At 42.4% G+C, this 15,537-nt stretch overlaps 1 protein-coding gene across 2 annotated transcripts in view; it reads right to left on the reverse strand.

Annotated features, from left to right (window-relative positions):
- The window catches only part of LOC114875953 (RNA pseudouridylate synthase domain-containing protein 2-like), an 87,222-nt gene that overhangs the window by 69,790 nt on the left and 1,895 nt on the right, over positions 1 to 15,537 (reverse strand). The window lies entirely within an intron of this gene.

Here is a 15,537-nt window from a genome sequence, read left to right on the forward strand (position 1 = left end):
GATAAAATGCAGGAAGATCAACTCGATGTTTCTTCTAACAATTTTATGCGAATAAATTCCTCTCTCTCTCTATTTCTATTTTCACTTTTACTAAACGATACGTTCGACGATAAGACGCTATTGATTGTGTAATATGTAAGTACAATAAACTGAGTTCAACACTTTGTAACTCGTAGCGCGGAAATGAACGAGTGTAGAACCATTAATGATGTAAGGATTTTCAGTCGAACACAGATCGTGTAACGTATAACCATCGCGCAAACATTCCTTTCTGGATCGTTAACTCTTTACAAAGTAATTTCCCGAAAGATCCTAATTGCTTAGCAATTAGAAAATTTTACCAAACACAATCCTCGTGGAGTTCGGATGAGAAGCGCGTTAGGTGGTTCCGATCGATTCGATCGAATATCCCCGGTGCAAGAGTGGACTTTGATCGATTCGAATCGCTGGAACGAGGAAGAACAATGGACAATCGAGGGGCTGAAAGCGAAAAAGCACGATTCCTGCGAGGCCACCTGTCGACGATTTGTCATTCGACGCGCATAGCTGAACGAGCGATTTATAGCGGCCACTCGAGACCCGCCACGTATAATGCCTCCGCTATGATCCGCGATCGTGGCATCAACGTTCGCGACGAATGAACCGGCAGGAATCTCTTTTCGCGATACACGTAAACATAGCCAGTGACGACGGAGCCGACGACGTTTCACTTCCACCTGCCATTTCGAACGACTTTACGTAACCACGTACTGGCCTGCGTCCCCTTCTCTTTACTTGCTTTATATAATTAACCCTTAACACTGAATCAACCGACATTTGCAAGTTTATCGCGTTCACCGAAGCGACGGTCAACCACTGGCGCCTAAAGTTTCGGGTAATCGAATGAATTGATTAGAAGGGAGGAGAAATTAGTTAGCTTTCGAAGCCTGAAAAGGCGATCGAGCAGGACGCACATCGGATCACTCGGCGAACTCAGAGGATTTTATCGAAATAGGTAAGCACGGAGTTCGCGGTGTTCACTTGTTAGTCTAATACCAGAAGTGATGCAAACGTTCAAAGAAACAATAGACATTTCGCGAGTCAACCACAATTACACGTTGCAACAACCGAGCCTTTCTACGAGACGGTTCTCAATTGAAATAATGAAGCAGCTTCGTTTTTTCTTCTTTTAAGCCAAATCTCGTCTACACGGAATGTCGATTACGCGTCGTTGCTTACACGCAACCACGATTTTCCACCGGTTACGCAACCGACAATTTCGTGATCCATGTTTTATCGATCGCAGTTGTCGGTCATCCTTAACTTTCCCGTGACCTCTGAACTTTTGCGCGAACTATCGTTATCAACGAATCGGCTCGATATTTTCCATCTAAAGATTACGAATATTTCTTTCGCGTCGACTGCCACCCGGTACGTACGAAAGTAACGAAAAATGGAGTTACCGAGTCGCCGAAACCGAACACCGCTGCCGAACTACTTTGGCAATGACTCTGAGGAATCTTAAGCTCGCACAGAACGAACGATGAATGAACGCGGTTGAAACTCCGTTACAATGTCTGCGAACGATTCATTCATATGGCGGGCAATTGGCAGCGAACGAAGACGAAGCTTCGCTTAGATCGCACTAATTATACCGAACTAGGCAAACTGTCGTCGCGACGAACCCTTTCGATGGAATCAACCCGGCAGACAATGAATTCCCGTGACGTTAATAATGACGCGCAAGCGAAAGTGTTGAAATCGCTTGCAAAATTAAACGCATACCGTTTAATAATGCGTGGTTAAAAGCGACAAGGGATGCGAAACGCCGCGTTCATTAAGAGGAACGATTTTTCGCGTCCGGACTTAATTGCGATGCAAAATTAAGGAGACCCGACCCTAACTCGAAGGGCGACGGTCACCCCTTAAGCCCTGTTTCCATGCATACAAAACGGGTCCCAAACGTTGCCACTTGCTAACGAACCCGCCTCACGTAACCGTCGTAAAAAGAGTCATTTTAAACACCACGGAAACAGCTGTTTCAACCTGATCCAAAAAATATATCAAAGATGAAATTTCAATGAAATTCGGTGAAACGGAGATTTAATAAAATTTGCTGAAATACTTTTTATTTTGATCAAGAATCAGATCTCTCGAATTCCTGTTAAATATATCGTCAGAAATTGTGGAAAATTTTTTTCTTAGGAAATATTATGTACCAAATCGACCCAGATTAACAGCGTTAACAATTCTTAGCGAAAGAGTAAAAAAGAAAAATAATTCCAGCGTGACAGATGTTGCGTTTCAATTAACGACGAGACATTTGTAAAAATCATCTCCACGCGCGAGTTTACAAAGCTTTCAGGCTTAAACGACGATCACGGGTCCCGCTATCGAGAAAATTTACGAGGGCAAGACAGGTAGGTCGTTTCTTTGATCTGTCGCTTGTTCGTTTTCCCGCGCGCTTTGCTTACACAACTTCTTCCACCACCACCGTCGTTTCGGAGATCTAAAAAAAAAAAAAAAAAAGAAAAGTTTTTACGTAAAAATAACACGGACCTGGTGCAAGCAGATGCTTCCACGCTATCATGACCTACCTTCATTCGAATCTTCTCCCTTCCTCGCTCGAGTCATTAACCCTCTATAACCTAAATATTTTCTACTTACGACGAAGCTTTCTATATCAAAGGAAAAAGCTACAGAAACGCTTCGAAGATTTCGAATAACAGTAAACAGGATCAATTTAGAAAATTCCTTATAGCTGTGGGAAAAAATTGCTTCTTGTACCGGCGGATAATTCATCGTATCTGATATAGGATTCGGAAGTTCTTATGAAAAATTTCACCGTCCCTTCTTGGATTTTAATAAAACTTTGCCAGTTTGCGAAACAGCAAAAACATAGAAGATCGCGTCAACGTCATCTTTCGTGGATGTCATAGGCGTGGAAAATTCAAAAATGAAATTTTCGAAGAAAATATCGCGAAAAGAGAGAAAATTTATTTCGCAAACTGAAATATTGTAGCTTTATATAGTTGCTGATGGCCTCGTATATGAAGCTTGAGAAGCTTATTCACTCTCACAGGGTGTCGGAATAAGAAAAAAAAAAAACGCGGTAACGAGCGAAATGGTTTACTTGACTGTTGAAGGTGTAGGTAGGAAGCGGTGTAGGGTGGCAAAGAAGTCTGATTTTTCAGCAGCGAAATTCGTCGTTGTCGCTGCAAGGCTATCATTATGCGCCGCTGCGGGATTTCGCGAAATCTAGCCGCAACGAACGATGAAAAATGGTAGACGCTTGCACGCGGACTGAAATACGGCTGTGGCGAGCTAAGCTTGTGCGTTATAAGACGGCCTGCTAGTGTGTCCCTTTATACTGCAATGCAGAACATTGAATTTCCAACCACAGACTGGCTGCGAGCTCACTATCGTTATGCCCGTTTGTGGTCCTCCGCATTTTCCCCTTTGGGTTTGCGAATTCCGTTTCAAGATTTTCACACCGTCTTATGAGATTCCGTGACGTCCTACATTTTCTTTTCGGTAAGTAGGGCTTTCAAAAATGTAACGCGTGTTTCTAGAATTGTTAAGTCTATTTCGAACGTACGATGAATCATTTTCAGTAGCCCCAATAATTGATAATAGCACCCCATATGGACACGTGCGCCAAGATCGGTCATGGTTCGCGCGAAAACAGCTATTATCAAGCACCCACTCGAAGAATCTCTCCCTGCTCGACTCTTGAAGCTTCTATTCGAGGTAACAAGCCGCGATCATTGACCGTACCGAGTTATCCACCGCGTCGGAATCCGGCTAGCTTGCTTTTCTCCTATCTCTTTCTCTCTTCGTTGGCCATATTTTCATGTGTACCGTGCCGTTTCTCTTCCATTCGGCAAAAGGCGAGCAAGCGACCAAGGAGCATTGCAATTGACAACGGAGACAAATGTGGCGGGGCAGAAATTGGCCGTGGCACGTTAAAGCCGGACACACTGGGCAAAGAGACACGAGGAGGATGGGTTTGGACAGAAAGTCAAGTATGTTCGTGCCAGCTTCGAGTTATTCGCATAACCCTCCTCTTTCTTCCTTCCTCTTATCCTCTGATTTCGAGGAAACCAACGCTATTCCATTTATTACACGAACTCTCCATCCGGAGAGTCGGCGACGCACGGTAGTTATTGTTAAGTTCTCGATTCTTGGTCTCAAGATTCACAATTTTTATATTACCAAGTGGAGAAATTGAGACCGAAATCGACGCACTAGGCTTTCTTGTAGATATCGAAAGATACTACCGGAGATGCTACGGTTCGAAACTTAGAGCTCCGAAAATAGCGAAATAGGGACTTGGAAAGTCTGCGGATGCCAAGGATCCGTCAATAGAAATATCCTAAAAACCTAGATACCCCGTCGCTAGAACATTGTCACTGGTCCGTGTACCGATACCCATCGGTGTGATAAATCGGAAGGTTCTTCGTCATACATGATTTACTGCATGAAAAATGAAGAGGACAAGGTGAAAATCGTATTCACGAGTTACCGGGACCGGAAACTAGGTCGTCCCGGTAATTCAATAGGAGCCTGTCCGCTGTTCCAGCGACACGGCCAGAAGTTTTCTACCCTCGTGCCGTCGATACTCCTGGGGATCCCGTGGGCGAATCTCGTCGGGAACGTTCATCCGACTGGCGATTGGTCGACGTGAACGAAACGAGATGCATCGCCAATCGAGCTCACTTGTACTCCCCTAATATCTCGACAGACAGGTGAATGTTCTTCGTGAACGGATGTGAGAAGCTCGGTAAATGAATTTTTCCAAACGAATTCCACTGAACGCGAGAACCTTTTGGGAAATAGGAACGAGAAGTTTCAATTTCGAATCGACTACGAAATTCAAACGGTCCTTCGTCTCTATGTATAATTAAATTTTTCTAAATTTTTCTAATTCTCGCTTGTTACATCCGCCTCAGAATTTTCACGCGCGTCCAAGCCCGCCGGGTAAAATTGATATTTCCTCTACACCAGATTTCTCGTTTCTTCAAATTGAAACATTTCAAGCAAACAGTGTATACACACGTGTCTACCGCGGGGCAGATGTGCGTATCCGATTGACGAAATCAATACAGTACACTATCGAGTAACAGTAAGATTCCTAGGGTTTCCAAACGGAAACCTAATTTTAGTCCACGACCAGGGTCGTCGATATTCAAATTTCGATATCCCGTTACCTTGAACGTATCTCGATAAACATTGCGTAACACCGCGAATATAAAATACCATCAAAATTACATAAGATACCGCCAGATATTTAACAATTCTCAATCGAATTCGTTGAACTCTCAACAATTTCTATTAAATCCAATTTTATATTAAATCGAATTATCGGGGAACCTTTGAAACGATCGAGGCGTAAAGACATAAGGGTGAAACGAATATATATTTCCACCCTATTCTATTCCAGCAAATGAAATTCGCTTTCCACAATTACATCGCAATTAGTAGCAGTTAACATCCGACGTAGAAACAGGTCGGTTTCGGTCGCGATACAACCCGAAAGGGTGGCTCGATTTTCTGGCTCCTGTTGGATGAGAGAGGAAGACAACGAGGATGGCAGACGTTATATTTAACGCGAGCACGTGGCCGGGCGTATCTTGAACGGCAAAGAAAAGCTTAACCGTCGCGTGGTTGTGTGGGTACCTGTTGCCCCTGGGGACGCCCAAGCGCCTCCGCCTCTTTCACCTTCCGCCCAACAACGCCGCCACCACCTCCCTCGAAATCACCAGAAATTCAAGCCACCAGACCTGGACCCTCCTCGAGCGACTACGCTTTGGATTATCGCCAAACCTCGGCTTGGCCCAGGCGAGAACAGACCCGGCCCTCTTTTTATTCGCTCCTTGACCGGACACGCCAGGTGTACCGTGCACGTACTGACCCTCCAAACGAACGGGTCAAAGAGAATAACTAAGGTTCGATCGATACTGGTGAAAAAGTTTGAACAAGAAATTCCACGAATGTCACCCTCGAGGGCGATGCTTTCGATTCCCACCCCCTCAACCTTCTCCAAACGTACCGAACGTCACCCTTGATCGCGCCATTGGTTAGCAAAGTTTTCGATTTAACAAATTGTAATATGCTCGACATTCTTCTGAAAATTTACAAAGTGAGCCAAGTAGAAGAGGACGCCGGTTGAGCGCGCAGGAACGTTGACAAGCAGACAAGTGGATGACAAAAAGGAGGGAATGGTGAACGATGAGAGAAACGCGGATGATGTGTCTAACAACAACGTCTAGTTTGTTTGCCGATCGTCAGTTGGAAAAAGAAAGGAGAGAAGGAAGGCTCGACGAGTGGGCAAGCTGACAAAAATGAGACAAAGAAGGAGTGAAACAATGACGAATGAAAGCGAATGTGATGTTGAACGTGGAAGATCACGTTGATCCTCGAATACACGAAGTACAGTTTGATAGGCAACGATTTTCAATTAAAAATCCTTTATACCAGATCACTGGTAAGTAAAGGATTGAACACGCGATTTTCAAAGGTTTCCTGTACAATTCTGCTCGTTGCTAAGAAACGTTATAGTCTTTCAAGGGATCGTTGCACACCAGCTTTCACGCGCTCTGTTCACGTTCCAAGGCATCGAATGACATTTAGGCGTGCCGTGATCGAAGGTGACTGAACCTGTGGCATAAATCAAGCTTCAACGCTTGCCTTGCCTGTGTACACCGATTCGCGTTGAACCTTTACTCTTCCCTGGAACAGGAGGAGCGAACACACCAAACGCATCATCCTTCTTTACGTTACAATGCGTACTACCCGAAAATATTGCCCTGCCAGCCAGAAAGGGCAGTCGTGATACTAATGATCAATGACTGGTCAAGTTTCTAGGTCAAGGCCAACATCTTCTTGTCATCAGGAACAAGAAAAAGTGAGAGCAGGTTACTCGAAACAGCTGCGGGCGAACGTTGCGCAATTAAGAGTCTGATGTAAGGATCGTTACGACGAGATGACGTTACGTGCTCCATAGATGCCCACCAGCTGACTAATTAAGTGAAAGTAATGTCTACTCAACGGAGATAAAGGAAAAACGAACGCTGCAACCGAACACCGTGTCCTTTCTCTCCGGTTACATACTCGTTGAAGCATTACATCGCATTATGTACTTCGCGGGTTGCGTGCAACGACGATTCATTGTAATTAATGGAATTTCATGGAATTTATTTTTACCCAAGTTCCAGGTAACTGGTAGAAGGCAAGGGAATCTAGTGGATGGAACTCAAAGTGGATTCGTTGCGTAATCAATACGCTTCGAGTAAAGTCGAGATGGTACACGAATGGTCAATTCGCGAGTAAATAGGATGATCGTTGTGCCCGTTTCCTGGCTGAATTACCAGGTCGAGGAACATTCGCTTCCGAGGGAGTAACTCGGTCGGTTTACGAGCCGGGCTTCGTACGGTCAGCCAGAAGAATTCACGCGCTCACAAACCATAAACGACCTACCGTTCTCTCAAAGGCCACAACGATACGCTTAATGCTCTACACGACAGCAACTCGTTCGACCTTCCAACGCAGAACAGTAAATTATTTCGAGCATGAAACTCGTTCGAATGAAATTCGACCGCTGAAACGAGTATCAGCTTTTCATTGTAAATTACCTGAACTTCTAACATTGTTCGAATTTCGTTAGATACTCGATATAGAATCGTTTAAATGAAACCAATAAATAATCTTTATCGTTTATCATCAGGGTTCCTATTTTGTTTTATTTTAAAATAGAACACAAAGAAAATAGTGAAACGTTTACGTAGAGATTAGGGAGACGATAAAGCGAACGCTCGAGGGGGTGAATGAGAGAAAAACCACCCTGGAAAACTCTGTTCAACGCAAGCGTTGAATAGCGAAACGGCGGTAGTTCAAAAGCCGCGATACGCGTTCACTGAAAATTGGGTTTCGTTTTGAAATGCACCGGAGCCCCGGCTACGCGTGCACCAATGCGACAAAAGCCAGTCAGGATCGAGTATAACGAACCAGCAATAACATCAAACCACACGAAACAATGTGTATCAAGGGGCGTACAATACGTGGCAATTATTTTTCCTCCGCTTGCATTAAGACATCCGGCATTGAATTAATTGCAACCGTTGCGAATGCACCGACGCTGGTTCCATTGTAACTCGGTACACGTTATTTTGGATATTCAGAAAACAACATTCATTTTTACACACCTGTATTTAGTTCAACTTCCTACGAATTTTTCCCTGTTACGATTAATAGACGCACGTGCTGCGTCCTCGGGTGTATTACATAAATACCATAAGACGCATAAGGTGCGTCGTGATAACACCGTACACGAAACGAATTTATTTCTTTCCTTTTCTTTTTACGATGATACAAAAATGATGAAACGAATATCACGTAATGTATCGTGATCCTTGAAACTCTTGCCTCACAATATTTTCATTCGTGACTGTTCGATGAGCATCTTCGTTCTCACTTGGAATATAGCAATTTCGAGTTTCTCCATTCGAAGATATCATCGATATTGCTACAATTTGAGGGATCGTCTGCTTCTGAATTGCATCAGCCTCGCGAAGGAAACGTTTGCAGAAGGAAAGTTTAAACGAATCAAATTTTGTACCGGTTTTCCTCATGGTTCGTTTATTTTTTCTTCTCTTCTTCGTGTGTTATAGCCAGTCAGCCTTGCCAAAGCACGTCAGAGGTGAAAGTGGCCCGAACAAGTCGCGGTCCAGCGATTTCTGCAGATTTTTATTTCTTCCTATCCGCACCGGTGATACCAGAATCAAACGGCACAGGTAAGATATTAAAATCTTCTTTCGATATCTCTTTCGCACGATCACAGGGTGGCTCGTCGTAAGGGAGTATATTTCCAAGGGTGTCTTTCGGTGAACCGCATTTTGTATGCTAGAGTATCGAGAAATCGACATCGATATTTCAATCCATGGCGCGAGTCGGAATCGATTCGAAGCAGCCGTGGAAGTTTTGATCGACTTGCAACGCTTCTGGGAATACGTCGAGTTGTTTTACTCGAAACAACAGATTTCACATTTTTCTATTTATATTCTCGATAATAGATTCTAATAGAAATTCGAGGCTGACAGATGGCAAAAAAAAAGAATTAGTCAAAACGAAATTCCTTAATAAAATAAAAATCAACAGGAATTTAAACAACGAACAAACGATTCATAATCGGTTCAATTAAATTTCTCTACGGGTAAAAAATCAAAGCGAACAGTTCAACAACAAAATTACCGTATTTAGTGCCACTCGAGCGTTCTCATTCAAACGTTGTCCGAGTTTTAATTACGCTCACCGAAACAATGGAGTTCCAGTTGTAACAATTTCACGACACACGTGTTCCAAGCTGTCGTTACACGCAGACGAATAAAGTATTGGGAAGCTTTGGCGGTTTGGGTTTACGTGGCGTGGGCATGCCTCTGTTAATTATCGTCGCATCTCCGCGTTTCATCGTCCCCGATATTAAACGTAGAACAATCGTTCGTAGCCGTTCTCGTTGGCACAATAAATCCTGTCTTATCGGTCGGTACACGCAGAATATGCTGGTCGTCCACGTCACGATTTCCCTTCGCGATAACGAACCGGAAACGATCGGCTGTTAACTCGGCTACGACGTATGGCGATTCGCGAATCGAATCTCCGCCGGCGGTTCAGGAAAGTACGATGGTTCAAATACGTGCCAGTGTAGCGAGATTTCGAAACGATCCTTGAAATTGAAAACCAACCGCGGTCAATGAGAGGCTCGCGAGTGTTGCAAACGTTCGCGTTTGACCGATCTCGGTCACTGATATCGGTGGCACTTTTTTCTTTTCATTATGGCACTCGATTACAAACAATCGTACTCGAAAGTTCGTTTGATAGACAAAAGTTTATTTAGATTGTAAAAATAACTTGTAATTAGGGAAAAGTTGCGGGTGTATCGTAGCAGTGGAGCGCGATACTTGTAGCCAGAGTTTGAAGCCGAGTCGAAGGGGTTTAGTTCCACCATTTACATATCGCGGCTGTTCCTCGGTTGGTATTAATGGCGCACCAGAATATTACTCGACCTCGAAACGCAATATCCAGATCTCAAGCTCTCCTCTGTAATTCGGTAATCCGATTATCTCGCAGACTGTGACCGAGTGAAATGCGCTCACCCGTTGTTTCAACTTTTCAAGCCAACGCTAATAATGGAATCGTGACGAAGAAAATAATCCAAACATCTATTATTCTAAGAATAAATTGAAGAAAATATAGATTTTACTTGGAGTCGAATTGATACCAATAAATAGAAATCGAAAAATTTGGGAAATATTTTCTTCTTTTTTTTTAGAATACAATGATCTATTGAAGCTGGTAATTTATAGGTACGTAATTGGTCTTTCGTCGACAGCCAGAAAATTTACATTTTTCGCCGCACCCTCAAAGCACCCAAAGATCAAAGGCGACTATTTACACCGTGGCCAGCCGTTCGATAAACCGATCACACTGTATTTCCCGATACCTTACAGCTTCTGCGTGGCTACGTGTAAATAGAGCTTAATCCGTTCTGGTGTCCCCTGGGCGGGCAAGTACCCTCGACGGGCTCGTAGAAACGGCAAAATCTATGCGGACGAACGAAGCTACCGTCGCAGCCGAAAGCTGTCCGTACAGAAATAGTTGAGCGGAACAAAGCGAAGAAAATGAGCCTTGACTTGCATGCTCTTTAACCCACAGACGGAGAATGACGCGGTTAGATTTGTTAGGAAAATCAGAATATTCGAAGCGAGGTAAAGGAAAATCTGTTCGTCGACGGTTCGATCAGGCAACTTTGATAATTGCCGAGTTAATAATTCTCTTAGCAGCAATTTTTCACCCGACGATCGGTCATTTTTCTTAACGATCGTGCCGAACAAAACGTCGGAAGAAATATAATTTTTCAAATTTCTCTACACCGAGATCGGAAGTAGATCGAACGCGGCAAGGATGGCAGTTTTATTTCACAAGAACTACTTACTTCTGGCTGGTAATTAAGTTTAATTACTCGCCGCTTTTACACCCTTCGGCCGGTTCCCTGTTCCTGCCACCCTTCGTCTCTGTCCATAACGTTCCTATTTTTGAGTTAGTTACCTTTTACGCGGCACGCGACGCGCACCGCTTATGAATAATTTAACGCGTGAATTATTCATGCCGAGAAAACTCACAATAAATCAGACCTTTAATTGTGAGACCGATACGCGAAACCGATAAAACCGGACGCGTTCGCGTCCCTTATATTAAACCGTGTGCTGAACAGGATACATTTTGTAGATGGGATGTAGTTTCCATATAGGATCAATCAATTTTTCCGGCATAAAAATTCGGTCGTTTTAGAGTCAATTTAGAATGGTAAGTAGTTTTCTAAGCAACGTAAGGGAAAAAAAGAGAAGAACTTTCTAGAGATTCGAACTTTTGTTCTCGACTTTCATTGAACATCCTCCGCGCATATTCTCGTTTCAATAATGATCGACAGAGCCCTTTGTAGACTGTTGATATTCGAAAAAATATATTACAGAGCGTAAATTCCTGAATTTCTAAATATCTCTGAAACACTGCACGTTATTTTATCCTAGAATCAATATCGAAAAAGAAGGAAATTCGTGTGTAGAAAATTGGTATTGAAAATTAAATAAATTCTATAAATTAGGAAGACGATTCCCTCGGATAATGTTTAATTTCTAGTTCTAAAAATTGTCTGAAAATGGCCTCGTTAAATGACGATAGCTTTGCAATGAACAACCTATTGTTTGAGAAAGCCAGACTGATTTTCGCAATAAAATTGTTTGTGATATTTATTATCGGGGCCGGTGTCGTTACAACAAGGAAAATTCGCAATGCTAGGCGAATTTTACAGGCCAATAAATAATCTATTTCCTCTGTTCTTAGCACGTGTGCATCGGTGTCTCTTATGTTGCTCTCGTTCTAACCAGCAAAATGTGCTTCTGTGTCTATGCATCCGCGAAGCTAAAGCTCGAAATAAACTGCAGCTGGAGCTGTCTAGGCTTTTCTTCCCTTCCTCTGCTCGCATCATCGCCGCTATTGATTTATCTTTTGGCAATACTCTTGGAATACGATTCGAAAAAGAGTGTCACGAAAGTTTTGCAGGATGAACCGGTTGCCAACGCAAGCAAACCATCGATGATTTATCGGCACGATGATAATGGTAACGTGACAGATGAATCGAACCAACGAATATTTTTTAAATCGCTCAGAAGACACTTTGTCATCTTTGAAAATGTATTTTTAAACACGGCATTCCCGAGAAACAACCTTGACTGTCTTAACAAGGATGACTGTCCGTCAAAAAAAAATTTTTTTTTATGTAAAACTATAAAATTGAGGAAAGTGAAAAATTATATTTTTAGAGCTGCCGACGCTTGGTTTGTCGAAACTTTGAATTTTGCTTTAAGGAAACGCGATTTGCCAATTTATTTATAATATATCCATTACATCGTGTATATCGTAAATTGATTATTTAAAGATCATTTACGCGAAATAACGTGGGAGAGGATGAAAGATGCATAAATCAGGCGAAACCGCAACAATTAAAACGTTTCCTTGTGATGGACTGGTGGCTCATTATCGTTCGGTAACAACGACCGTATCGCAACCCCCGAGCCGTCGCTTCGATAATATATTATGGAGCGTGTTGCTTTTAAAATTAAATTGCCTCGGCTCGCTGCGCCGAAAATTGCTCGACTGTGAATATCGTGAATTATCCTGATGCGGGTCACGTCGGTGCTGGTGTGGTTCACGGTCTGCTATCGTGTCGCTACACGTACCAGAGGCTTTCACGCGTTCAACGCGTTAAACGTTCTTGCCAAAAATGGACATTCGACGAAACGCTATCGGGGAAAATCGAACTCGCGCGATTCTCAATAATAATCCTGAAGAAAATGAAGGAATTCGAACGAGACAATCGGAAGCGTTAAAAGGCGAAAAAGACGAGTCGCGTTTAAAATCTGACAAAACGTTAAGTGACAACGAGGGCTTTGCGACGGAAGTCTCGGGGCCAAAACAGTAGCAGAATTATATATTTAGTCGAAGTAGAGGCGTCTCGAACGAGGCGAGGATTCTCGCGCAACAAATGCGCTGCAAAGGTGTCCGAATTAATGGGCCGCTATTCCGGGGAATAAACGATACGTTTTAGCTCGTAAAGTAAGAGGAGAGACGTCCCGGGCCAGGATATTTATCCATTAGGAATTCTGGCACGAGACCCGCCGCGTGACGACCATTTGATTTTAATCGGTCAGTTTAGAAAATATCCCGACTGCCTTCCTAGCGACCGCCTTTCATACGATACTGAACGTACTCGAAAATAATCTTCGACCGGAAATATCGACAGCTTCGTTTCTGTTCGAACATCCGACTCGCGTATTTTCTTAACTCCGCCAAACAAAGAGTAAAGAAATTCAGGAGATATCGATCGGGTACTTTGACGATCAAATTTTTCCAAACATTCTAATTTAACGATGAAGAATATTTTGGAATGATTTTCCGAAGGAAATATGTCTCTTATTTACGTGACGTCTGCTGACAAATAAATATGATAAATGAATGCGCGACAATAAGAGCTTCGCTCTTCGCTGTTAACGGGAAGATAAAGTGTGTACCGGAAGAAGAGCGAACTGCGTACGTGGCAGGGATAACCTGTTCACAGGTAGGGGTGGAAAGAAACGCGTTCGAATGAAGACGTGTATCCCCCGACGAGGTTCGTGTAGGAAGATAAAAAGGGTGCGAGCCGAGAAAAATGGGTAAAAGCCGGTGGAACGTGAGTCGGAGGATTTGAAAACGAAAAGGGGCGGCAGAAAAGTTTATTATGTTCTTGAATAGTGGTGGCGAGCACGGAAACACGCAATTTTCATGACAAAGCAAGCAATAAAGCGTGTCCGAGACGGAAGGTAATAAAAATCCTGTCAGCCGGACGAAACGTTTAATTTCATACCTACCACCGACTAATTTATTCTATACCGAAAATTGGAAGATAATTAAGAGCACGTTTTTTTCTCTCTCCTTCTTTTTCAAAGCGTATTTTAATCAATGCAATTTTCTTGAGAAATTGGGATCGGTAATCTGATTTGAAAAATCTCTCGTTCGCCTGACACGAAATTTCCTTCTATTAATCCTCAAGGGTCCCGCGCGACCCACGCGACACTAACCCCGCTTTGAATGGGCGGAGATGAATGAAAGAGCAGACGAAAGGGAAAGCGGCTGGATGAATTAGAGGGACCGAAATGGAGGCAATAAATAATTGAAGAAACGAGGGAAGGAAGAGCTACTCGGAAGAGGAAAAAATAATTAATGCGTGTAAACGAAGAGAAGAAACATGATCAGTTTATAAAAACCAGGCTCAGGAATAAGACAGCGGAACATCGAGAAAGTAAAACGTAAGAAATACAAAAAAGTGAACCATTAAACTTAGGAATAACATTTGAAAATTAAAAATGGAAAGATATCAGAGGTTGCAAATAACTTGATCAAAAGGCATCGACGAACACGTTATGGGATTCTTTTATCTGTTTATTTTCGTGAACACCATTGCAAGAAAGATCGTTTTATATCGAGGAAGGAGTGTAAATCAACGGTATAGAGGCTCTTTAACATTGCGTCACGGATTCTGCACTTAATCCTTTCTCTTGGAAATCATTTCACCCAGAATTCAAAACAGATTCTTAATGGGTGTAATTGGAATCTTTATCTGTGATGTTCAATTTTACTAAAAACGTTATTCTTCGAAGAGTAAAATAACGAAAAGGAAAATAGTAAGGAAATTTAAGTTAAACCATGACTTAAACGAACCTCCTTTTATAATAGTCAACAGGAATAAATCTATGAAATCATTGAAAGTCGAGTGTATAGAAAGTAAGAAGATGAAACAGAAATCCGATGGTGACCCGGAAGGAATGCTGTTGTATCGTGCAGCAAAACTCGACGAAAAGATTTGCAAGGTTCACGTGTGCCATCGTAAACCTCTCTCTTTCTCTCTCGCCTATGCTATTTTGTAATTTTTAATCACAGCGAACAGTTGCATAGTGAAAGTAAACGAGGTTGTTTCGTGGGAATCGTTTTCTAAAGGGCTGTGATTATTATGAACGTTACTTTTTATCAAGTAAAATGCCACGATTCGGAATTCATTGTGGATATCTCATTGTGCTCGCACGAACTTTTCAACCGTAACAATAGAGAAACATTTTTGTTTTTTAATTTCTCATTTCTTCTTTCGAGGAGTTTGTAACGTTTTTCAATGTAAAAACGAAACTCTGTTTACCCCAGGTCTATTGTTTGAGTTTTCGACTCTGACGCGTATTCAAAAATATTATTGAATAATTAGACGCGGTAATTTCGTTTTCAAAAACAGAATCGAGTCGATAATGCTTTGTCATAAAGAAATTGAAATATTTCTCTATTTCTCGAGCAAACAATAATATTCAATATTAATTCAATAATAAAGGAACGTATTTCTATTTTACTATTTACGATAAAAAAAATAAGCATGTATCCAAGAAGTCGTCTTGTATAACGCAAAATATGGTTTACGGTCCCATA

Source organism: Osmia bicornis, chromosome 11 (assembly GCF_907164935.1).
Source record: "Osmia bicornis bicornis chromosome 11, iOsmBic2.1, whole genome shotgun sequence".
NCBI lineage: Eukaryota > Metazoa > Arthropoda > Insecta > Hymenoptera > Megachilidae > Osmia > Osmia bicornis.